The sequence below is a fragment of the Scaptodrosophila lebanonensis genome, unplaced genomic scaffold, assembly GCF_003285725.1.
Source record: "Scaptodrosophila lebanonensis strain 11010-0011.00,11010-0021.00 unplaced genomic scaffold, SlebRS2 tig00000161-arrow-arrow-pilon, whole genome shotgun sequence".
Classification (NCBI taxonomy): Eukaryota; Metazoa; Arthropoda; class Insecta; order Diptera; family Drosophilidae; genus Scaptodrosophila; species Scaptodrosophila lebanonensis.
The window spans coordinates 1,067,385-1,092,224 of NW_022060597.1; the positions used below are offsets into that span (position 1 = coordinate 1,067,385).

Here is a 24,840-nt window from a genome sequence, read left to right on the forward strand (position 1 = left end):
CTAACCTGAAAATTGTGCCGATATATATCATATCGGTGCGGGTTGTGAGTGTGGGTGTGGGTGTGGGTGTGTCTGTGTCTCTGTGAGTGTCTGTAAAGGAGAGTATATGTGTGTTTTTGTGTGTAATAATGGAACACCTGCTAATGCCAAAAGCTTGATGACCACACGCCACTCGCCTGCGGGATAGCAAACATCGGAATGCAAACACGCTTACGGCAGTCCCTACTCTGCGCTTCTCAAAGCATACATACTTGTATTTATACACACACAAATGTACATTTAAACCAATTCATCAAAGCGACATGCAAACATAACTGTGTATGTATACACTCCCACCCGGCTATATACACATATGGATGTATGTACATACATACAAGTATATGTAAGCATATGCGTTCGCAGGTGATGCCACAAAACTAATTTGGAGAACTTTCAAATCTAACAATAAAAATCAATAATTCAGCTATAAATACAAACAACCATTGTAAATTATGCAAGAAAGCCGCTCGCACCGATAACACAACGAACAAATACAAAATAATAAAATATAACGACTTTTCTATACTCTGCATTCGACACTCTGTTTTCTCTGCTTTGTTCCAGCAATAGTTCCACTGGAAAATCCATTATTCAGTAAAAACTTATTTAAACAAAATTTGTTTAAGATATCTCCACAAGTAAATAAGTTATTCTAGCAGAAGTGGTCGTTCCTTTATGGAAGCTACACGATATACTTGTAGTGCATCGATTTTGATGAACTTATAATGGGATATTATCCAACACTCGTAAAAGTTACATTTATTTGAAAATAATTCTTTCTCCAATCGCTCCTATGGCAGCTATACGAGTATAAAATTTCATGGCATATTTAAAACCAATTAATACTACATTGCATACAAATTTGTTGAGTAATTTCTACTCGGCTCGTTTCTGTGGTAGCTATTAGATATATTGAACCGATTGAGATGAAAGCTTACAATACATTGGGACACTATAATAATTAATTTGTAACAAATTTGGTTGGGAAGCATTTTAAAGAAAAAAAAAAGGTGTTTACGATCGTTTCTGTGGCAGCAATGTGAAAAAGTTAAGTTATAGTTAACTTCAGTTTAGTTTAGTTTAGTTTAGTTTAGTTTAGTTTAGTTTAGTTTAGTTTAGTTAAGTTAAGTTAAGTTAAGTTAAGTTAAGTTAAGTTAAATTAAGTTATAGTTGAGTTAAGTTAAGTTAAGTTATAGGTATAGGTAAGTTAGCTAGCCGTTTGGCAACTAAAATTCCCCCACCGAGTCATATTCGTAATTAGACATATTTGTTATTTCTATAGGCTCTGTTTTTCTTTAGTTTTATCTAGTATAAGTTCGGTACTGTTTTGATTTTATTTTTTCGCAAATCAACAGCTCTGTTTGTCGATAAAATAAATAAATATATTGATAGACCAAAACATGGTCTGCGCATGAATGAGACGTGAATATACAGCCACGTTTGGTGTCCCCTGCTGTTATAGTTCAAATGTTATCGATGTTCATACAGACAGACAAACAGACAGACAGTCGAACAGCCGAACGGATGAACTTGTCTGTATCAATGCAGATATATAACTTGTGTTCTACCACGCCTTCTTCAGTTCTATTCATTTGATGTTACGACTTTTAAGTACATTCCTTCTCACCCTTTCGGGAAAGGGAATATAAAATTAGAAAAACAAAGTAACTTGCTGGTTCTATTGTTTTGACAATGGGGCACCTGGGCTAATGTCGGGATGCATGGCAAAATGAAAAGTCGAACACCTGCCTGCTTCTGTTTCTGCTTACTCCGTCCGTCCGTTAGTCAGTCCGTCAGTCCGTCCATCTGTCCGCCCTGACTCGACGTTTGCATGTCGAGCGTGCCACTAATAATAGACACAAGTGCAGTGCCCAGCCCAGGGCGCAAGTCAATCTGCTGATATACACATATATATATGTACATACAAACATATACATACATATACATATATATATATATATATATATGTATATAAATGTAGTTTGTCTGTAGTATATGCTGGCCAGCTATAAAGCATTGACTCTAATTTGTTGTGTCTGAACACTGCAGGCACTTTTCTGCTTTACTGCAGTAAGCTCTGCAGTTACGGCTCCCATTTTACAGTTCCAATTTATATTTAAATGGAACCGACACCGTTTGGGGCTACAGCTGGGCGTGCCCTAACTGTACTTCAGTCTCTATTAGCCCTCGGTCCACCTTATGGCTAGATATAACCGTATACTTATAGCGTAGCAAATACGGGGTAGATGCATACATTTTAACTACACTTTGAACTTCTATTTGGGGAATTATTGAATTTTACTTCGGTAACATTTTTGGGGGAGCAAATTATTTCAAATTATTTAATTTAAACATTTATTAAAATTATTTATTTATATTGAATAGATTATATATTCGCTGAAAAGGGAAGGGCTCAGTAGGAGTAAAGTAAAAGACAATAGTCGCGGACCGCCGTGCGTCTGTTCGCTTTAGAGTTTTATTGGAGACTGACACTTTTGCTATACATATTCTTTATGCTTACATTCGTATGCAACAGTGACAGATAACTTGTAGATAACATAAGATTATTATCTGCTTATATTAACATGCGTGCATTGGTACTTATGTTTGTATTGATTTTCAACACCCTTCCTCAATGCAAACATGTTTTACAAAAATTTTCAAATCAAATTTAACAGCTTTGTAAAATGAACATGCTTCGCTTTAGGGAGATTTTTCGTTAAAATATCAGCTATCATTTCATTGGTTGATGTATACTGTAAAACAATTTGTTCTTCGTTTACAACCTGTCTTGCAAAATGATATCTAATATCAATATGCTTTGTTCTTTCATGGTGTACAGGATTCTTAGCTAATTGTTGAGCACTTAAATTATCGCCATGAAGAATAGTTGGAGTACTCGAGTCACCGCAGCCAATCTCCACTATAAGACGCCGTAGGTATATGGCCTCCTTACACGCAGTTGAAAGAGCCATATACTCCGCCTCCGTGCTGCTAAGTGCCACGCTGCGTTGCTTTTCAGATCGCCAGGATATGGGTCCTCCAGCCAAGTAGTATACATAGCCAGTATACGACTTGCGATCGATGCGGTCGCCACCCCAGTCTGCATCCACATAGCCGGTAAGGGGTTGTCCACACTCTTTGTAGTGCAACTTCAGGTCCACAGTTGACGCCAGGTATCGAAGCACATGTTTTACACCCACTAGGTGCTCTGCATGCGGATCTTGATTCCGTTGAGCTAACTTGGCAACGGAATGCAATATGTCTGGCCTTGTTGTAAGCGCCAGCCACATTAACTCGCCAATTGAAGACTGGTAGGATGCAATGTCAACCTTTTGACAATGCTCGCTGGTACATATCACTTGGAAACCAGCATCCAGTGGGGTCGCTGTAGGTCTACAGGTCTCGCATCCATGTTCACGCAATATGTCTTTGATGTATTGCGAATTGCTTAGCGAAATTTCGCCAAGCTCACCGTCGCGCTGCACTTCCATGCCAAGGAACAAATGCAGCTCTCCCTTGTCAACACATTCAAACGATGTTGTAATGGCTGACTTGATGTTGGCCAAGTCCTCTTTTGATCGGCATGCTATAATTATATCATCAACATAAACAAGGATTAATGATAAGTCACCTCTTCCGTTCCTTTTGTAAAGACACGGTTCATTTTCACATGCTACAAAATCTATGCCTTGTAGTACACAATCGAGCTTGGAGTTCCACTCGCGCCCCGACTGCTTCAATCCATATATTGCCTTTTTAAGCAATAAAGCCTTACTTGGATTATTGGGATCTGTGTATCCCTGTGGCTGCTTCATATAAACAGTTTCATGCAGGTCGCTATTCAAATAGGCGGTACACACATCTATCTGGTGAAGGTACAGCTTCAATTCCGCTGCTAACGCCAAAATAAACCGCACGGTTTCCAATCTGCAAACGGGTGAGAACGTCTCTACATAGTTCACGCCATACTTCTGGGAGCACCCTTTAGCAACGAGTCGTGCCTTGAAACGTTCGACTTTTCCATCAGAGTCACGTTTCAGGCTGTATACCCACTTGCAACCAACTGCTCGCTGATCTTTTGGTAAATCAGCCATCTGCCAGGTTTCGTTTGATTGTAGTGCCTGATATTCCTTTTGCATCGCCTCTTGCCAGAATACTGCATGTGTGCTACCAACGGCCTGATCATAGGATGTCGGAACCATTACGTCACTAGCAACCAATGCTCCAAGCACATTGTATTGCTTTCTTGGACGACCAGGTTTACCATTTCGAACAATTTTAGGCCGGCCTGGCCCAATCTTCACAGTATCCTCGTCAGAGTCTTCTTTTTCGACTGCACTCTCATATGCGTTGGAGCTGCTGTCGTCAGAACTGTGCTCACTGTCATCGTCGTCGATGCTTCTGTCACCATCCGTGTGAGTGACATGCTCTTGAACCTCGCATGCAGGAAAATCTACCGTAACGGTATCTTCATTGGTATGACCACCACAACGCTCATCAAATAGAATGTCTCGTTTTTCGACAATCGTCCTCGTCTCTGGGTCGTATAACCGATAGCCTTTGGCTGCTACCGAATACCCAACCATACGGTACTCATGCCCTTTGGGTTTGAATTTGCCTTTACGGGGACCCTTTGCAAGTGCAACTGCAATGGAACCAAAAACTTTTAGATGGCTAACACAGGGTTTCTTACCTGTCCACGCTTCCATTGGAGTCAGGTTGTTCAGTGCACTGGTAGGTGATCTGTTTCTTATGTATACTGCTGTGTTGACTGCTTCGGCCCACAAAGACTCGCCTAGGCCCGACTGCACCAATAAGCATCTGGACATCTCCGTTAATGTCCGGTTTGCTCTTTCCGCCACGCCGTTCTGCTGCGGAGTATAAGCCACGGTCAATTGCCTTGCAATACCATGGTGTTTCAGGAAACCGTTGAATGTTGTGTTGACAAACTCGCCTCCATTGTCGGTTCGAATACATTTGAGCTTTTTATCTGTTTGCCGTTCAACCAAGTTTTTAAATTCGACGAACTTACTGAACACTTCATCTTTCTTCCGCAAAAAATAAACAAATATACGCCTGGACTTGTCATCGATGAAGGTCAGAAAGTATTTGGATCCAGCAAGTGACTTCGTGTCGAATGGGCCGCATACATCAGCATGAACCAGTTCCAACAGCTCTTCGGCACGGTTAGTGCTTACCTTTGGGAATGGCTGTACATGTATTTTGCTTAGCATACACGTTTTGCAATTCAAGTTGTCTGGGAAAAAAACCTTTCCAATACCACGCACTAGCTCTTTGCTGATCACTTCCTTCAGACTGGTAAAATTTAAATGGCCATAACGCTTATGCCACAATGTACCATCTGATTCAGTTGCGGAATAACACCTATTTTGTTTGCCTTGAAACATATAAAGGTTCCCAACTTTATTCGCTTTCAGTATACACTCGCCGTTTTGTATAACTTTAGCAAAATGTGGCCCAAAATGTATAACATTGTTCTTTTGCACTGACCGGCTGACGGACATAAAGTTGCCATTCATTTTCGGTACATACAGTACATCTGACAACACCAAGGTACAAAGTTCTGTCTGTAACTTCACCTCTCCTCTGCCTTCGGCCTTCAGGAAACCAGCGTCAGCTAAACCGATCATTTCAGTGTGCGCAATAAATTTTGAAAATAACGTCTTATCGCAACACATATGGCTTGTTGCTCCGCTGTCCAGACACCACATGTTGTTCTCTATCTTTCCAACGTCCAACGCATTTAACAAGCTGCTCTGCTTTTCCATCTCTTTCTTTGTCGATTGCTTTTTCCCTTCACCGCGAATTTTCTCACGCTTGCACTGTGCCTTGTAGTGCCCTTTTTCGCCGCAGTTGTAGCAAACGACGATTTTTGAATTCCTTTTTGAATTCGCTTTGGAATGCGCGACGATCTGCTGCGTAGCTATAAATGCTCTTGCATTCTCGCTCTCTCCATCTGCATTGCCTCTGCGCTCTCCCTCTTCCATCAGCTTGATACATAACACATCAAATGACGGTAAATTGTCACGCGTCTCAATGGCGACGACAAAATTTTCGTATGGTTCGGGCAAGCTTGACAACAACACGATTGTTTTTAACTCATCATTTAATTCGATGCCAACTGTACACAAACCATCCAGAATTTCGTTAAATTCGTGTATGTAACTTGAAATGCTTTGGCCTTGAAACATGCGTTTGCCTAGCAATTTCTTGTACAGCGACACTTTCCGTACAGGTCCACTCGGCTGATGAACGTCCTTTAACTTTTTCCATGCCTCGTACGAAGTGTTGCAATTTTTAATGAAGCCCAATTGTGAAGCTTTTACACTTAGCGTTATAATTGCTAATGCCTTTTCATCTTTTGGCCTTGAACTCTCAGTATTACTAGGTTCAGCACCTGATGCCACACTCCACAATTCCGCGTGCACTAAGACAGATCGCATCTGTATGCTCCATGAGTCATAGTTATGCTCTTCCAATTTGTCTATTTGATATAGCGCACTCATTTTTTAAATGTTATATTTCTTGAGTCACCAAACGATTACTATTTCACAATACTTTGAACTTCTCCTATGAGCCTATATGCCCTGGGCCCATAACCTATTGAATAGATTATATATTCGCTGAAAAGGGAAGGGCTCAGTAGGAGTAAAGTAAAAGACAATAGTCGCGGACCGCCGTGCGTCTGTTCGCTTTAGAGTTTTATTGGAGACTGACACTTTTGCTATACATATTCTTTATGCTTACATTCGTATGCAACAGTGACAGATAACTTGTAGATAACATAAGATTATTATCTGCTTATATTAACATGCGTGCATTGGTACTTATGTTTGTATTGATTTTCAACAATTTATGCAAGTTATTTATATTTTAAGTAATTTGTATGCTTTTTGTCCGCATTTGGGTGTACAAAATATAATACTTTTATTTTATTTTATTCAAGTTTCATTTTTCTAACTTTCTACCTGCTTTTATTTAACTGCAATTAAGTTCTTCATTTAACTTTTTAATTATTTCATTTGAATTTGGTAATTGCTTGTCTTCTAACATTTTTGGAGCAGTAAAATGTTTCATATTGTTTGCATTTGTATTCAATTATTTACATTTTTATTAGACACGAATTTTTTATGTTCTTACACCGAAATTAAGTTATATTTTCTAAAATGTGTGCGACCCTCTTTGGGAGAAACAAAAGTGTAGTAAATAATTTATTTTGAATTCAGTTCCTTTTTGCTAAAATCTGTACTGCCTTTCTGGGGTGGCAAAAATTATTTTCTATTATTTATTTTGAATTCAGTCAATTTTTCTTTCGCACTTTTTTTTGAGGGCAACTAAACTGTATATAATTTATTTGAACTTCAATGCCATTTGGTATTTTTGTATTTTTTGGCTGAGGAAATCTATACAAGTATACTATATATATAAAACAGTTTGGCCTGACTGACTGATTGACTGATTGGCAATCAACGCACAGCCCAAACGGCAAGATCTAGGAAGCTGAAATTTGGACACAGGATCCCTCTCACAGTGAAAGTGAGCACTAAGATAGAGCACTAAGTTTTGGAAAATTCGAACTCCAAAGGGGGGGAAATGGGCTCCAACGTTTGTATAATATATGATTTAAATAAAAGTTTTTTAATAAATATCAAAATTTATCTTATTTGAATGAAGTTGCTGCACATTTTTCTAACATTTCTAATATGTTATGGACTGTTTTTAATTTTTATTTAATTATTATTTATTGAACTTTAATTTCACGTAAGAAAAATGAAAAAATGTATTTATTTAATTTTAATTCCATTTTTGTTCCACAGTTTTTTCCAAAATGTTTACTGCTGTGGACTATTTTTGAAAATCAAAAAGTTGTGTACATTTGCAAACATAAGCACTGCCTTTGAACTTTTTTAGTGCCATGCAAGTTTATTTTATTTATGCTATTTAATGTGAATTTAATGCTTTTTTCAATTGTATTACTATTTAATTTGAATTCAGTTATTTCCCATTTTCTAACACTCATACTGCCTTGACTTCTTTGATGTTGAGTCTAAGCAAGTTTCTAGAAGGGATATTTTTAAGCTGTACTTCGACTTTTTTTTTATTTCTTCTAGGAATCAATTATATTATTATTATTACAACACTCGCCGGGGTAGAGAATAAAAATGAATATAACGAAGCTATGAAACAAAATAGTTTAATCTCCCGACGACAGCCACTTAGTCAAAGCTCGCTTTGAATTTGAGTTTTCACACTTTAGTCCTGCGAATTAACTGAAGCAGTTTCGGAGTCCATTTGTAGCCGAAGCGTGTCTGGTTAGCTTGGCTCTCCTGTAGCCAAGAGTTTGCTATTTTCAGAAAATGGGTGTGGACGTAAGTGTATCGTGACGTTAATGGAATCGCTATCCTTCGCGTGTCAGCTCATCAGCGTGCTTGTTGCCATGCCCAGAGAATGCGAGAATGCGAGAATACGAGTATGGAGGGGGCTGGGAAAGGTGACTGACTGCTTACCCTACTCAGTGGGGACTTCAGTTCGGATACAGCATAATGACAAGGACTGCTTTGTTATCAAGCACAAAAGTTCTGTAACTCGCATAAGTGCGAAAAAAAAAGTTATTCAACTCTCTAATCCTGCGCGCAAAAATAAGTAGATGGCAATTATCTTTAAAAGTGCTTAGCTTAATTTTAATTTTGTTGGCAGTTGTGTGATATCGATTTGTCTTTACATCTAGACTGAGGTTCATGCGATTGTTATGCTATGCTGCCTTTCAGGTCCTTCAGTACTACAGGTCTTAATACAAAATTCTGTGCATTTTTTTTCGGTTTTTTTGGTCCTTTTGCGCAACGAAATGCATTTACAATGCTCAGCAGATGCATGTGTGAGTGGGTGGGTGTGTGTGTGTCTGTGTGTGTGTGTGTGTGTGTGTGTGTGTGTGTGTGTGTGTGTGTGTGTGTGTGTGTGTGTGTGTATGCGTGTTTGTGTCGCACACAACCAGTCCGACATTACCTTTTGATTTTGTCCAACGAAAAATAAGTTTTGTGAAAGCCGCTCAGGTGACCTAGATGTCATTCGACACTCAGCGTTGAAACATGGGCCACAGCACTGTGGCCAATAACAATAAAAGCAGCAAGCAACTACAACTACAGCAAAAACAAAAACAACAACAACAACAACAACAACAAGAGAAACAGAAACAACAGTGTCGTTGGTCGTGCCCGAAACAGTAGAGAACAGCAGCGACCAGCGGGCCAGGTCAGTACAAAAAGAGGCAGAAGGGCTGATGGCTGGATGGCTGGACGGCTGGACGGGAGAAATGGCAGGAAAGCAGGCAGCAACGCGCTGAGACCAGGCTGCAGTAAAAAATTCTATTGTGTAATGGCCGCTTCAGGTTGGCCCATTCAAACTTGACAGCGTTGTTTAATGGCCACAATTCCGCACACACCCGCCGCCCGATGTTCGCATGTACAGATAAAAATTTATTGCACAACTCAAAATCACGGGCACAGCCACAGTGTGAGGGGAGCAGGTCCTTTTTGCAGCTAAATACATACATATTACATATATACACTCATATATACATATATATGTACATATATACAGTACATATATATTCCCCGTTTGTGTTGCCCAAGCACTTTACTTTCAAGCTAAAGAAAACAGGAAAATCGTAAACTTAATCCTTAATCCGTTTTAATCCTTAAGCTGCACCAGCAGCAAAGAAGAATGAAAAAATAATAATAATAACAACAACAACAACAATACTGAGAATTATATTCTTGCCCCAAGACAAAGCTGCCCACAAATCTGCGGATCAATGCCGGCAATCCAAACTGTGCTTCAGACAGGAAATTGACTCATGACAGGATAAACGGCCGAAGGAAGTTTCGGCATATCGTTTCAAATGCTAATCCGCCACTGAAATAGCCCACTGGCGACTTTTCACCTCCAAAGGCTTAGTTAAAACAGCAGACTTAAGTGCTTTTAACTTATTTTAAATGGAATTTAGTTGACATAATTGTATGCAATTTGAAAGGAGCTGCCTGGATTTAATGACCTTGGTGGATGATGCATTTCTTGAAAATGTGAAAACTTATCTGATTTCTGACTTCACTAAACCATTTGTATCTTTTAGATTGACTGTGTGGGCTTATGTTATCATTTTTAGGATTAGAATTCTTCCAATTTGAGACAAAACCTCTCCAGGTCACAAATGATTATTATTAAATTATAAATTATAAAAAGCCTCTTATAAGCTAGAAAAGCCTAAGAAGGAGAAATCTAATCAAATTACAATAATATCTGTATGGCAAGGACGAAAGAAACGTACAAATATTCTTAATATTCTTAAACTGAAAATGATTGAAGTTTCCATGGTAATGGGAATAGTAAGGGGCCAGTGTCCGACTTTGTATGTCATTCAATTATTTTTACAGAAACTGTAGAGATGAGGAAGATGAGGAAAGCCTTACTTAATGATCTCACCAACATCTTGGTGAAAGACGGAGTAAAGGAAATACAGGGAACCTAACCTTACATAGTTTTTAATGTCCGTAAAGGTTACAAACTACGTCTCTATATAGGAGTATTTATAAGCCGTTTGTCCTGACTGACTGGCTGACTGATTGGTGATGGACGCCCAGTCCAAACGGTAAAGCTAAAATTTGAACTTATAGTAAATATCCTTTCATAGCGAAGGTGAGTGAGGTGAGGTGGAAAATTTCAGCTCCAAATTGAGGAAAACCGACTCCAAAATTTGTATGAAAAATCCAAATTTTTCCAGCGATTCACTTCAAATTTGGTTTTAATAATCGTGAAAAAAATACATACAACAATAAAAAACTGCATGCTAGGTTTTTTTTCGAGCTTGAATTATAGTTGTTTTAGTATTTCTTATATTTTCTTCATTTGAAGGCTTATCTTATAAATTTTGTCTGATTAATTTCAAATTTGGGGTACATAGCCAACACAACTAGATCTAAAACTTGTATACTATATATTTTGTAAGCTAATGCAAATGTCATTAAAAGGAGCAATCATGAATTAAATACAAGTTTAGCATTCATTTTAACGCATAACTTTATTATGGCTTGATATATTTTCAAGATAACATGAATATAGTTGGTTATCAAAGAAATATTTATTTAAAAATGTGCGTGAATTTATAGATATTGAAAAAAATATTAGCTGACACCTTAATTTATTGATTCGCAAATTGCAACAAAAAGGTCGAATATATGTAGGTTTGAGGCATTTTAAAGAAAGTATTATTTTTTCTTGTTATATATCTAATATAATAAACATACTTTTTCATACAATTAGAATAATTATAACTACATATATACATGTTACTAAGTAACAAAACCTATTACTTCTTAAATTTTGTATTTTTCCCCTTTTTTTGCCAAATTCTTTCAAGTCTTAAGCAAAATCTGTCCGGTATTTTAATGAGTTAAGTATTTTTCAACAACAAAAAGCAAGACAAAAATAAAACACAATCGGCGATGACAGGGTCAAAGCTGTCAAATAATTTCGTGACTTGGCAAAAGAAAGACCAAGAATATTAGATCAACATAGGGATAAATAAACGTCTCTCAATCATTTGTAAAGTTGTAAATATTGTGCCCATTAAATTTTGTAGCTATTCCAAATTTTATCAGAAGAGTAATAGATAATTCAGAATCATTTTAAAGTTTCTAACTTTATAAGCATTCAATCCATAACTGAACTACAATATCTCCCAAAAATAATATTACTTTTGAGACAGTATTCTCGATGTAGGGGGCCGTTCAATAAAAAAAAATCGAGTGCTATTGCTTTCTGTGCTTAGCTTGATCCCTTCCCTCCTTTTTCTTCAGCCTATTGTCAAACATCAACGAGCATAATAACTACTTAAATATAAGTACTACCTCTTAAGACTAGCTCTTTAGCACAGCATTCTCGATAGTTGTCTGCTAAAATATGCCGGTTTTTATACCCTGTACCCAAAGGGTACAAGGGTATATTAGTTTTGTGCGAGTGCACATGGAACACACAGAAGGAGGCTTGGTAGACCCCACAAAGTATATATATTCTTGATCAGCATGACAAGCCGAGTCGATATAGCCATGTCCGTCTGTCCGTCTGTCCGTCTGTCCGTCTGTCTGTCTGTCTGTCTGTCTGTATGAACGCAAGGATCTCCGAAAGTATAAGAGCTAGAATAACCAAACTTGGTATATAGATTCTCCTGAGACCGAGAAAGGACGAGTTTGTTCATTTTTTCTGATCCACCCCCCCACTCCCCCCCTATTAACGATTTTCTATAACTCCCGTAATTCTTGGAATTTTGAACTCAAATTTGGTAGTCACATTAGGTTAGTTATTATATAACCGTATACCAAGTCTCATTATGATAGAATGATCGGAAAGAAAGTTATAGCCATATAACCAGGCCCAATGCACACATACATACATATGTACAAGTACACAAACACGCATTAGGCACGATTCTGATGTAAATGTAAATGTATCTATGCATGCATGGAATATTTAGTTAATTAATTAAATTAATTTAGTTAATTAATTAAATTAAATTAATTAATTAATTTAATTAAATTAATTTAATTACTTTTTTGTGGGGTGGTACAGGGTATTTAAGAGTTGAGCCTGCTCGACTTTAGCATTCCTTTCTTGTTTTTGTTTGTTAGTTTTTTCTCAAATGTATTTCAAACGTATTTCAGACAGAGATAATGTCAGAGAGCTTTGCACAAAGCCTGCCTCAACCATAAATCGTTAATTGAAATTCAAGCAGGTCTAGCCTGTGCCAGGAGTTGGGCATTTAAGTAGAAATAAAACTGTTTATATGTAGTATACGAGTATGCTTATGAGAGCATCACAGGCCATCAAGTGGGCGAAGAAATCGGCAGTTTTTGTTTGATGGAGGTTATGGCCATCCAAAATGGCTGTCAGTCAGACAGAAGCGGGCTGCCAAGTTAATGAAGGCATCAACATCGAGCCTCGAAGTCCTGCCAACATCGAGCCTCGAAGCCAACAGGAACTTGGCCATGCCATTGCCGTTAAGCTGTCCATAATGGACGCACAAATGTCTGTATAACAATACATGCATTATGCATGACTGTCTACGATTTGCTCAGCGAGTGAAACATAACAAGAATAACAACAACAACAACAACAACAACAGATATAGAAGCACTGTGAAAAAATAAAATAAAATAAAATAAAATGAAATAAAATAAAATACATTTAGCTGTCTCGGTTCGCATTTTTGTGTTGTAATTGCCCCCACCCCGGGCCCATTGGGGACTCACAGCCGAAAATATTCTGACAGGGCGGGCCTGACGCTGCGACCGAGGGCTGTCGGCACCTGTCCGCCTGCGGCCCCAAACAGCAAGCTTGGCAGCAAGATATGAATGGCACCACAAACATTATGAGATAGAAATCAAATTTCATTTAACATCCTGAAAAGGCGGCACAATGCGCACTTCCCTCTGCCCCCTTCCCTCACCTCCCTACCGAAACTCTTGTTATTTTTGTACTTCTTGTTGGATGGGTTTTCTTTTTTTTATGTTTTACATATCTGTTGTTTTTGCCACCTACTTAGTAGGCACATATTAATTGCTATTATTACAATATATGTATACGTATGTATATGTGTTCCTCGAGTACTTATGTTTATTCCTCATTTGTGTTTATATACGCATACGTATTTATATATATATATATATATAGATATATATATATATATATAGATATATATATATATATAGATATATATATATATATATATATATATATATATATATATATATATATATATATATATATATATATATATATTATATATATATATATATATATATAGTAGTACTTACATATATTTATTGTGCGCAAACGTGTCGAATGTTTGTTTTGAGCTCGAATGCTTGAATGGTTGGGTGAGTCATAAAATAAATGATTTTTCATTTCGGCTCTCTAATTGATTTCAATCGAATTGAATGTGTGTATACACATAAAATGTTGATTGCAGGTAAATATCAGTTCTGCATGCAGCCAATTAGGCACAGAATCAAATTGAATGAAAAGAACACTATGATATAACACACACACACACACATACACACACACACATAGCAGATATACATCGATATAGATGGATGGACTGGCTTTATGTTTTGTTTGGCACCCACCGGCCTGTGAACGATAATGTTGCCTTCGAAATTATATGCAAATATTTGTTTATGATTATAAAGATTATTGTTTTTGGCAATAATACATTTTCAATTTACCATTTCTAATGTTATGGTGCACATTCTTTAAGAACACACACACATACCTGATTGATATTTACTACCAAAACTATTATCATTGTGTGTTATGGATCAGATTTTTTTATGCAAATGTTTTATTAATCGATCTTTATGTTGATTATTGCAATTACTTGTACTGCTTTACCAATTCTCGACTGTAGGGTCGAGAGCAAGTCCGACGGTACAATACTCTGTACCCCTACAAAAAAATTCAAAAAAAATATTTTAAAAATTAATTTTAAAATTGTAAATTAAATTAATATGATTAATAATATATATATATTTTGTGGGATTTGCCACGCCTCCTTCTGTGTGCTACATACATTCGTAGAAAAACCATTAAGCTCTTCTACCCCTTTGAGTACAGGGTATAAAAAGGGTATATCTCGTTTGTGTAATTATTTGGCAGAAAGAAGCATCTTCAACCTCATAGGGATTAGATAATTAATCTATTATTGATGTTGCTTTAATCTTTGCATGCCCCATCTTACACCATAATTGTAATGACTAGCGTAATCATTTAAAAGTAGCCTGATACTTGTAGCGTTAAGATAATGTTAAAAAATAAATAAATAAAAACATAAATAAATAAATGAATAAATAAATAATAAATAAATAAATATATTAAAATAGAAGTATGTCTGTTGCCTCCGAAACTGCTCAACCGATTTTCATAAAATTTTGTGGCAATATGCAAAATAGTCCCATAGCTGAATATTTTTCTATTTTTCAAGAATTTTAGTTTTCCCTAAAAATAACTCCTTTATGCATTTTTTTCGATTTTCCTTCCATTTTGTTTTTTCAATATGAAAATAATATATCCATGCACAAAAAACTAATGAAATAACATTTTTTTGCTCGTTAAATACTTATGTACTATATATAATATGTAAATATGTATGTACATATGTATGTACGTATAACATATAGTATTTATTGTACAAATTATTTATTGTACTATATGCCCTAGCCCCGAAACGTACCAAAGTAATTTGCTTTTTGATAGTTCCTTGAGCAACTTAAGACTAAATTAACTTCTAATGTTAAGCAAAAATACTTAGCCAAACAAAGACGGGCAAGACGGGCTCCTAGTTTGTTATATTCGTTGTTAAGCTTAGTTGCTTTTTTATAAAACAAAAAACAGTAGTGTTAGGGCTTCAGCAATTAAACTTTCAACAACTGTCTAAACCGACACTCCAAGAACGAATGGTTCAGACATTCAAACAATTACGAGGGGGCTGGCGGTTGCCCCACATCCTACCTAAGGCGAGTTCAAATTGAAATCTCGCACTGTCACAATTAGAAAATTAGTAAAAAGCCCGCAAACCCATTCCGAGAGAGTCGTCTAAAAGTCAATCAGTGTCTGTTGAGTGGAAAAGCTTTCGAGCTCGCCCCGCTACTAACCGCTGCCCGCTTTTTCATTTGACAGAGACAGAAACATAAATGTTAAATGTGAATGGCGTGTTTGCATTTGTGAAAAGGGTATTATAACAGATTCGGATTTAGACTCAGACTCAGATTCAGATTCAGACTCGAAGACTAACTGACCGTGCTCTAATGCCGACAATATGGGTTCAATGGTTTGACATTGATGAGTCCATGCTGATGGATTTTGCGCACGTGGCACCACAAGCACCGCAACCCCCCTCTCCACACACACATACATATTTAATGCACATACATACATATACATTGTGGTGTACTGTACTGTAATTTATGTGGCACAACTATAGTATTGTGTAAATAAATGTATTTTTAAGTGGATTCAGTCGCACAGAAAATCAATCAGCGAATGCGCAAAATTCTTTGGATGAGAGATACAGTATTGCACAGATTCTACGTGTATATATTATACTTGTATTCTTCTTCTCAATACTATGCCAAACAAGGGTATTACGAGCTTATTGCTGTTCTTGTTGTTGCTGTTATTATTATTATTATCGTTGTTTCTTTTCTGTTGTTATACTACTGTGTTCATGGCACGGCGCACAATGTTTGTACAATAGTATATTTATTTATTTATTCAATAGATCGCGCGCGGCAAGGCAACTGACGCTGCTATAAGATTTATGTATTGTGCATGCAATATAAATACAAATAATTCAGAAATAAATTACCAAGCAATTCGCATTAAAGGCAAACTAATTAGTTTTATCGCATAATGAGCACAATAAGCCATTCACAATTCAACAACAATAGGAACATCCAGTCGAGCATAATGTTCGATGATGAGTATTTCATTGCGATAATCTGTTCTTCTTTCCCATTCCTTCGACGCGCTATTTACTTGTACTTCTCACAACTATATATTGCTCGCCCTACTTGCTCTATTCTTTTCTCTGTTTAACAGCCATTCATATTTTATCGTTGATGTGCACTATGAGCGTTCTCAGTTTTTAAGGCGCCAATAAATATATAGTAAGTAGTAGTTGTATGGGATGATTGTAGAGATGAAGAGAACTTGCGTTTAAACAAACGTCAACAAGTGTAATCATTCATTCATTCAGCCAGTCAGTCAGGCAGTCAGTCAGTCATTTATTCATTAGTTTAATGTGCAAATTAATTAACTTTGCAATGCACACCATCAGCCATTAATGCACAACAAGTATTGCTCAAGGATATGACATACAGGCAGTTTCAAATTAACAAAGATTGATTACATTTAGTGCCCTCTAATTGAACGTTCCGGCCATTAACGGGTCAATGTAACTGTAATACACACTTATACTATTATAAACGGCATTTCTTTGGAAATGGCTTGAGGCAGCGCGAACAATCAGACAAAGGACTCGGAGATGAAATGGCAGTGCAAGCCATTTACGAAATCAATTTCAATTCATCCCATCGCATATCAGTTACAATAATTAAGCGAGAAATTGCATTAACAAAACATGATTTCAACTTTAATTCGAACTGTAATTGAACATAAAACAATTATGGCATTAAAAGAGATATGATTGCTTGGTTAAGAGCAGAAAAAGTGTACAAAAATGGCCAAAAAACTATGAAATTGCAATGCAAGCCATTTACGAAATCAATTTCAATTCATCTCATCGCATATCAGTTACAATAATTAAGTGAGAAATTGCATTAACAAAACATGATAGCAGCTTTAATTTCAATTGTAATCGAACAAAAAACCATTATGGTGATATGATTGCTTCGTTAAGAGCGCATATTGATACAAAAATAGCTTCGTTTTCAGCAGAAATATGTGAACTGCAGAAGCTTGAGAATGTGCTCGAAGCCCGATGCTAGCATACCTATATATTTCCATTAACACTAACTCAATAGATTTATATAAAGTATAAATAATTAAATGAAATAAATAATTAAATAAGACTGAACTGCTAGTTTCAGCTGTATTTGTATTTTTCTATAAGTTTCATTCAAGTTATTGTACATCATAACAGTATAATTAAAGTTTAACATTAAAAAAAAATAAAAATTAACACTAACTACCGCCCAATCAAAGTAAAAACTTAAGTAAAAACTTTGAGCCAAATAACTTTAAAAATTACAAGTCACATACTAATACTAACTTCTTTAATATGTATAAGTATGCTATTCATTATTGTTTTAAAACTTTTTAAAAGATCACTTCCATGACAAACTCCGGAGACGACAAAAACAAAAGGCTTAAGAATTTTAAAATAAGAATTAATAAAATGTCAATTCCATGACAACCTCCAGAGGAAAAAAAATTAGATTAACCCTTTTCTTAAGAACCACATTTCTCTTTGTAGAATAAGACGAACAGCCGAGCTGCCACATATGGCTATAAATTCTGATTCATTCGTAAGTTGTTGTGGAAACTGTCAGAAATGCATTAACAAAATAAGTAAGTTCCTAAAAATTTTCTTAAGAAACCAAGTAGCTGAAATGCATTTTAAATTTATATTTTAGCCATTTCATCGTCTTCTTCTTCTTCTTGCGAAGCTAAATGAATGCAGTCCCAGTAATACCGGCACGATCACAAGAAAGAAAAAAAGTCACCGCTCTGCCTGGGACTGGGAGCACAGAGCAGTGCTATTTATGGCGAATTCCTTCACCGCAGACACATTTCGGATTCAACACGATCGGACGGACACACACAAATGCATTGTAATGTATGCAGAAATATAGTGAGTTTATATGTACATTTGTACATACATACATACATACATATATGCAGCTATACTATATGTCTCTAAAAATTCACTTTTCAGTTCTCAGAGCAGTTCGCACTGAAAGCGACAGTACGAGTATTTTTGGAGGGAAATACATCCAGCTCTACGCTGTGCACTGCTTAAATATATCAAATGATAGACTTTATGTTCTAATGCTCAGCAGGTGATATGTAATTGTATTTCTTATATATATGTAAGTAAATTATCAAGAGGGATATCAATATTTCCACCTTCAATGAGTGTAGGTGCAAGAAACTGAATTTATATTTTAATCTTTTGATTTGTTTGTCTATATTGGAGGGCTAATGCTGAAAGCATTTGTTTTTATATCGCTTTAAAAATATTTAGTAAACGTTTTTTTTTTAAATAAATAAATAAACTTTTTTCATATTAGCTAATCAAAGTAATCAAAGCTTTAAAAAAAGGGTTCTTTGAAGAATAGGGCTTATTCTATATACTCGTATTACTATCATATTTGGGAACTTGTTCTTTTTCTTGTTTGTTTGTCCATTAATTACTTTTTGACCTCCCGCTTTTCTGAAGTATTAAGTTATTAAGTTAATATGAAGCATATAAATGTATGATAAAGAAGATTTCAGTGTCGGATAAGGTAAGAAAATGTGTGTGTGTGTGTGTTAAATAATTGATAAAGAAAAGACAAATTGCTTTTTAATCGCCTGCTGCCAGGAAAATGCCATTGAAAACTCAGCTTAATTGACTTTTTAGTGGATCGCCGTCTCTGGGAGTTGCTGAAGTAAAAATAAACTTTAACGCTTCAGAGACTCCTTAATAACTTGCTCAAAACAAAACAGTTTTCAGTGTAGACTTCGAGCGACTTTTTACAAACTTTTATAGTCCTTTATTTGCCTTCTTAACCCACATACTAAAATTAAAGGAGTTGCACGCTTACCAGCATGTGGTTAAAGAAATTGCAATATTAGAGATTTGCCTCAGCTGTGGCTAAAAAAAAATTGTAATATTAAGCATACGCAGCGTTGGCAAAATTACTAACCGCGTTTCAAATTACGAACGTAGCTTCGAGCTCGCCTAAAATTATGCTTTTTGAAATGTGTCTGCGGGTAGATACTACGTATTGTTGTTGTTGTTACTTTGCGGTCTTCAAAGTTAGCTCAATGGCGCGGCATACGTTGCGTATGCGTAATATTTAATGAATATCTTTTCTGATACAAATGAATGGATGAATTCAGTTGTAATTTAATATTCTGCATCGTAAGTCACACAAGTCTGATGATGACTTTGTCTTCTTATTATTTTTTTTTTTTTATTATTTCGAGCAAAAATATTTGATTGCTCGACACTTTCTGGATTATTTCACTGAGATGTGATGATGAGCAGCGCTTTTAAGTGCACACACACACACACATATATATATATAGAGATGTGAGTCTTGTCTGGCGTATACACATAAACTCATTTGAAATTCGCGCTTTACTTTATTACAATTTAAAAATGCATGTCGCACATACTCGTGTATGTATGTTTGTAAGTTTCTTGCTGCATTTGACATTTATGTGACATTTATGCGGACGAGTGCGTGCGTGTGTGTGTGTGGAACAAAATTAGAGTCTGTAGGAATATTTAATATATGTTTTTAGAGTAATACTTAACTGGCTTTGGCTACGCACCTTGATATTTTGCAGTACGCTCTGTAACTGCGATTCGTTGTTTGTGACGTTGGCGTCGTGATTGTTGTTGTTGCTTCTATTGTTGCTGCTATTGTAGGCGTCAGATTGGTCTTTGTTGCCGCTACTGCTGTTGTTGTTGCTGCTGCTGCTACTGCTGTTGCTGCTACTGCTGTTGGTGCTGCTGGTGGTGCTTCAGTTGTTGCCACTGTCCCAGCTACTTTCGCTTGATAAAATCGGCAATATTTGGCACGCGCGTATATCAGTATATACACATATTGCCATATATTAGCTGTATATACATACATATACATATGTGCATATGCATATGTGACGACACTCCAGACACATACATCTATGCAGCACAGGCATGCATCTCCACTACATACATACGAGTACGAGCAGCTTGCGTGTAGAACTCAACACAACTGAGCTGAACGCACGCTGCTGACTGTTTGACTGTTTGACCGACTGGCTGTTTGGCTATTTGGCTATCTGACTGACTGACTGACTGACTGGCTGGCTGGCTGGCTGGCTGGCTGGCTGGCTGGCTGGCTAGCTGGCTATGTATCGGGAAAGTGCCGCCTCTGATACTTGCACATTTTCATTGGCGTAGTTGGTTGGTTGGCGGCAATTTTTGATTTTTTTTTTCACTTGCGATTTCAAGAGAAATATTTTTTAATTTAGTTGATAATTATGCGTACGACAAGCAACGAAACAACAAACAAAAAAACATTAAAAAAAAACAACAAAATCATGCACATTTATGTGCAGCTCTCTATGTATATAGATAGATATGTGCTCTCTCTAGATAAATACATATATATAACATATATATATATATATATCTATTTTATATTTTTTTTTATATGTACAACACCCACGACGTCGTTTTCAACTTCGTTGCAAGCTTCAGCTATTTTTACAGTTGCAATATTGTTTCTTTTTTTTTGCTTTGTCGTATTTTTCTTTCTTTATTTTTTTATATGCATTTTTTGAATTGAATATTTATTTTTGTTTGTGGTTTTTTTTGTTGGCGTGAGATAAGTTCGCTTGATCCCCTTTGTTATTTTTTACAGTGTACGCATGGACTTGGACTTCGCTTCGTGCGGCAAGGCAAAAGGCAAGGCAGGGCAAGCAAAAGCAAGCAAAACAAACGCGTCGTCGTCGTCGTCGTCGTCCGTCTTGCTTTCACGTTGATGTTTCCGTTAGTGTTGTTTGTGCGATACTGACTCAATTTGTTGCTCAGCAAAACGTACATTCCCTTAGTTCGTTGTTTGGTCGTTCGGTCGGTTGGTTGGTTGGTTGTTTCGTTGGTTCGTTGGTCGGGCCATGGCAGTGGCAGTCGCAATCGCAATCGTCGGCCGCCGCCGGCGCACAGTGACCACACACTCTCACTTTTCTTTGCTTCGCTTCGCTTCGCTTGCAACACAGTTTTTTCTTTACACAAAGGATCTATCATTCCCATATATATAGTATGAACATGTATGATATGATTCGTAGCGATATATAAACAAAAGTCCATTATAAACAAAAGTCGTGTGTGTTTCAATATAAACTCAGGCAGCATCAGTTTACAACTGAATATATATATACATACTCATATAGTGCACATATAACTCTATCCAATGTTGACAATTTAATTATTGTCATAAAAATTCGCATTTCGATTGAATTCGGATACTGCAATTGGTTTTACTGTAAATATTATTTTTCAAATTACTTGTATATACTCGTATAATGTCTCGTATTATTAACATTTTCACTTATATATAAAAAGCTTTTTTCTGCTGATTATAAATCTTAATAGGATACGTGTACTTTTTAGTACTTAGACTATGTTTACTGATTCTATAATAATCAGCCATAGTTTCCTTTTTGCAAAATGCACAAATTTTGCGAATTCAGAGCCAATATTGTTCCTCCACAGAATTCGATAATTACACTGTTTTAAATTATTTTTTAGATCCACAAATAATTGCTTTTACGAGTAGTTTTTTGAATCATTTGTAGTATTTATGTATGTTATTTTATTTGCGCACTTTTTATTCATTTCATTTCCTTTTTATTATTCCTTAATAACTTGTCCACCGCAAGCAAAAATCAAAATGTAGGTTTTTCTAAGATTATGATTTCTCAACTTCTAAGAATTTATCTCTATCGGAAATTGATAAATTTTTGGCATAATTGCAATCTTCTAAGTAACTAAATAACTAATAATTTAACGCTTATTGCTTGTATTTAGATTGTTTTATCGAAGCTCTTTAAGGAGGAAGCTTAAAGTTTGCAACATATTCTTAAGGATTCATCTTTCTACTTAACAGCATCACAATTCTTACAATTGCCATCAATGGATCATAGTCTAAATCTGTATTACTATGCATGCCGTTTTGGAATTATACATTAAGCCAGACTTTACCTTCCGCTCTTGTACTTTACTATTATTTCGTTAATATGTATATTTTTCTCGCATAGTTGTGATTAAACGAGACACTGTGCCCGGGCAAGTGGGTGGCGAGTAGGTTGTGGGTTACTCCCTCCTCGGCTCTCGCTCCTCGTTCTTTGTTCTTCACTTTGCATTAACTTGCTTGCGCTCACGCCCCCCACGCCAGTCACGCAGGCAGGCTGGCTGGCTGGCAGGCAGGCAAGTCAGTCATTCAGTCAGTCAGCATTTATGCTTCCTTTCTCCTGCTGCTTCTGCTGGCGCTGCTGCCGGCGTTTCTGCTGCTGGTTCTGCTGTTGGTGTTGGTGTTGTGTGCGCGTGGCCAAGTGTGGCGCTAACGGTGGTTGTTGATTGTGCTATGTTTGTTGTTCTCGTTTTTGTTGTTGTTGCTGTTGTTGTTATTGTCGTTGCTGTGCTTGCTCTCGCCATCGTCGTCGTTATTGTAGTTGTTGTTGTTTTTGTTGCTGTAATATTCACATTGTTTTGTATGCGTTTTTGGTTACTACTCCAAGCTACTGGCGGCACGAGTAGAACTTTTTACATATGGACGCATGTCACAAACACACACACACACAGACATTCGTTTATAAAAGCACTTGCATACATGTACATAAGCCACACAAACACACACACATACATACATACATATATAGGTACATAGAAGTATATGCCCTGTTTTTTTTTTTTTGGTTTTTTTTTTGTTACTCGCCTGACTCTAAAATTGTACTTGAGCTCGCTGCAGCTTTAACTTTGTCAAGTTGCCCATTTTACATATATACTATGTATATGTGTATGTACATACTTATGTGCATATGTATATTCTAAAAGTTTTCGGGCTTATGTATGCGTGCATATAAGTTGTAAGTTCTACAAAACCAACTCAATTGGTCCGCGTTAGAGCTTAAATGAGTTTTGAACTGTTTACCCCACAACTTATTTCAATAGGAGTAGGTCTCATTTCGGATGCTGAACTAAAGCTCTATTTTGTTGGCCCTCTTATAAATAGATTATCCACATCTCCTTCTCAGCATGCCCTCCTTCTTCAAAAATGATTTACATAAAGGGGAAATGCTAAACGTTAAGTAATTACTTAGATGTCCTTTTTTTGAGGACTTTCAACGATACTTATGTACTTCTTGGTCTTGATTTGACTGCGTTGTAAAGGTTGATAAAGAATGGCAGATCCTTTTAGTTTAGCAAGAATAGAATTTCAGACAGCTTTTGGTAATTCAGTAAACTGCTTTTAATTCAAATCATTATAAAGGGTTCCATTTTTTCGTTTTGTTGTCACTAATGGAAATAAAGTCCACAATTTATAATATTTAATATGTCTGTATTTTGCACATACAAATATAAGAACTTTCTTTATCAATTCGGGTTGCTTTTAAAAAATAATTTTCTATGCTTTTTAACTGAATGTCATTAAAAAAAATAAACGTGTGAGTTCTGATTATAAATTGTAAATTGATTGAGGTATAAAAATGTTGTTCGTAAACTTTTTATATCACCAATAACACATTTTGTTTTATTAACAAAATCTAAATCGTTACATATTTTAAAAAGTACTAAGCTACATATTTATTCAGTTTGTTTTAATTTATTATTTCTCTCTTGCTCAAGATTTGGAACTTTTCGTTTTTTTTTTTTGTTAATACTTTTTACGTTTTGTATTATGCATTATTTATCGCTTAGTTTTCGGTACATTATTAACATATTACTAAGCCCAAACAAACGAAGAAAAAAGCGCTATCAATTAGACTAACGACTCGATTATTGAGAATGAATGAATGAATATTGAAAGGTGACAGAATTTCGATTTAGCATATGCTGTTAATTTAATAAAATGAGGTCTTATGTAATGAACTATTAGGCAAAGTATAGGTATGATAATCACCCACTTTATTATTTATTTATAAACAGCAAGCTTAACTACTTAAAATATTAAAATAATTTTTTAGGTTACATAAAAATAGTTTAATGTACGGTCTTATAAAGTTACGACGTGGTATGTAAAGTTCTATGTTTTGTATATACTTTCAAGGAAATGTCGAGGGTATATTTAATAATTTAATTGTAAGTTAATTGTATTAATTTAATATTAAGTATTGTTTTTAAATAATTTCGAAAGTTCGAAAGAAATCCTGTATATTCTTTATATCCGGTAATAACAAGGAATATAATCATTTGTTCTAATTATAATGATTTTTCATATTTCTGTTACT

The 24,840-nt window shown here is 36.0% G+C and overlaps 1 protein-coding gene across 5 annotated transcripts in view; it reads right to left on the reverse strand.

Moving 5' to 3' along the window:
- LOC115629642 (small conductance calcium-activated potassium channel protein) overlaps nucleotides 1-20,801 on the reverse strand; it is a 113,543-nt gene extending 92,742 nt beyond the window's left edge. For all 5 annotated transcript variants that reach the window (XM_030526144.1, XM_030526146.1, XM_030526147.1 and 2 more), the window contains exon 1: nucleotides 20,179-20,801. The gene's annotated coding sequence lies outside the window, so the exon portion shown is untranslated. The remainder of the gene's footprint in view (nucleotides 1-20,178) is intronic.
- Between the last annotated feature and the right edge of the window lie 4,039 nt (nucleotides 20,802-24,840).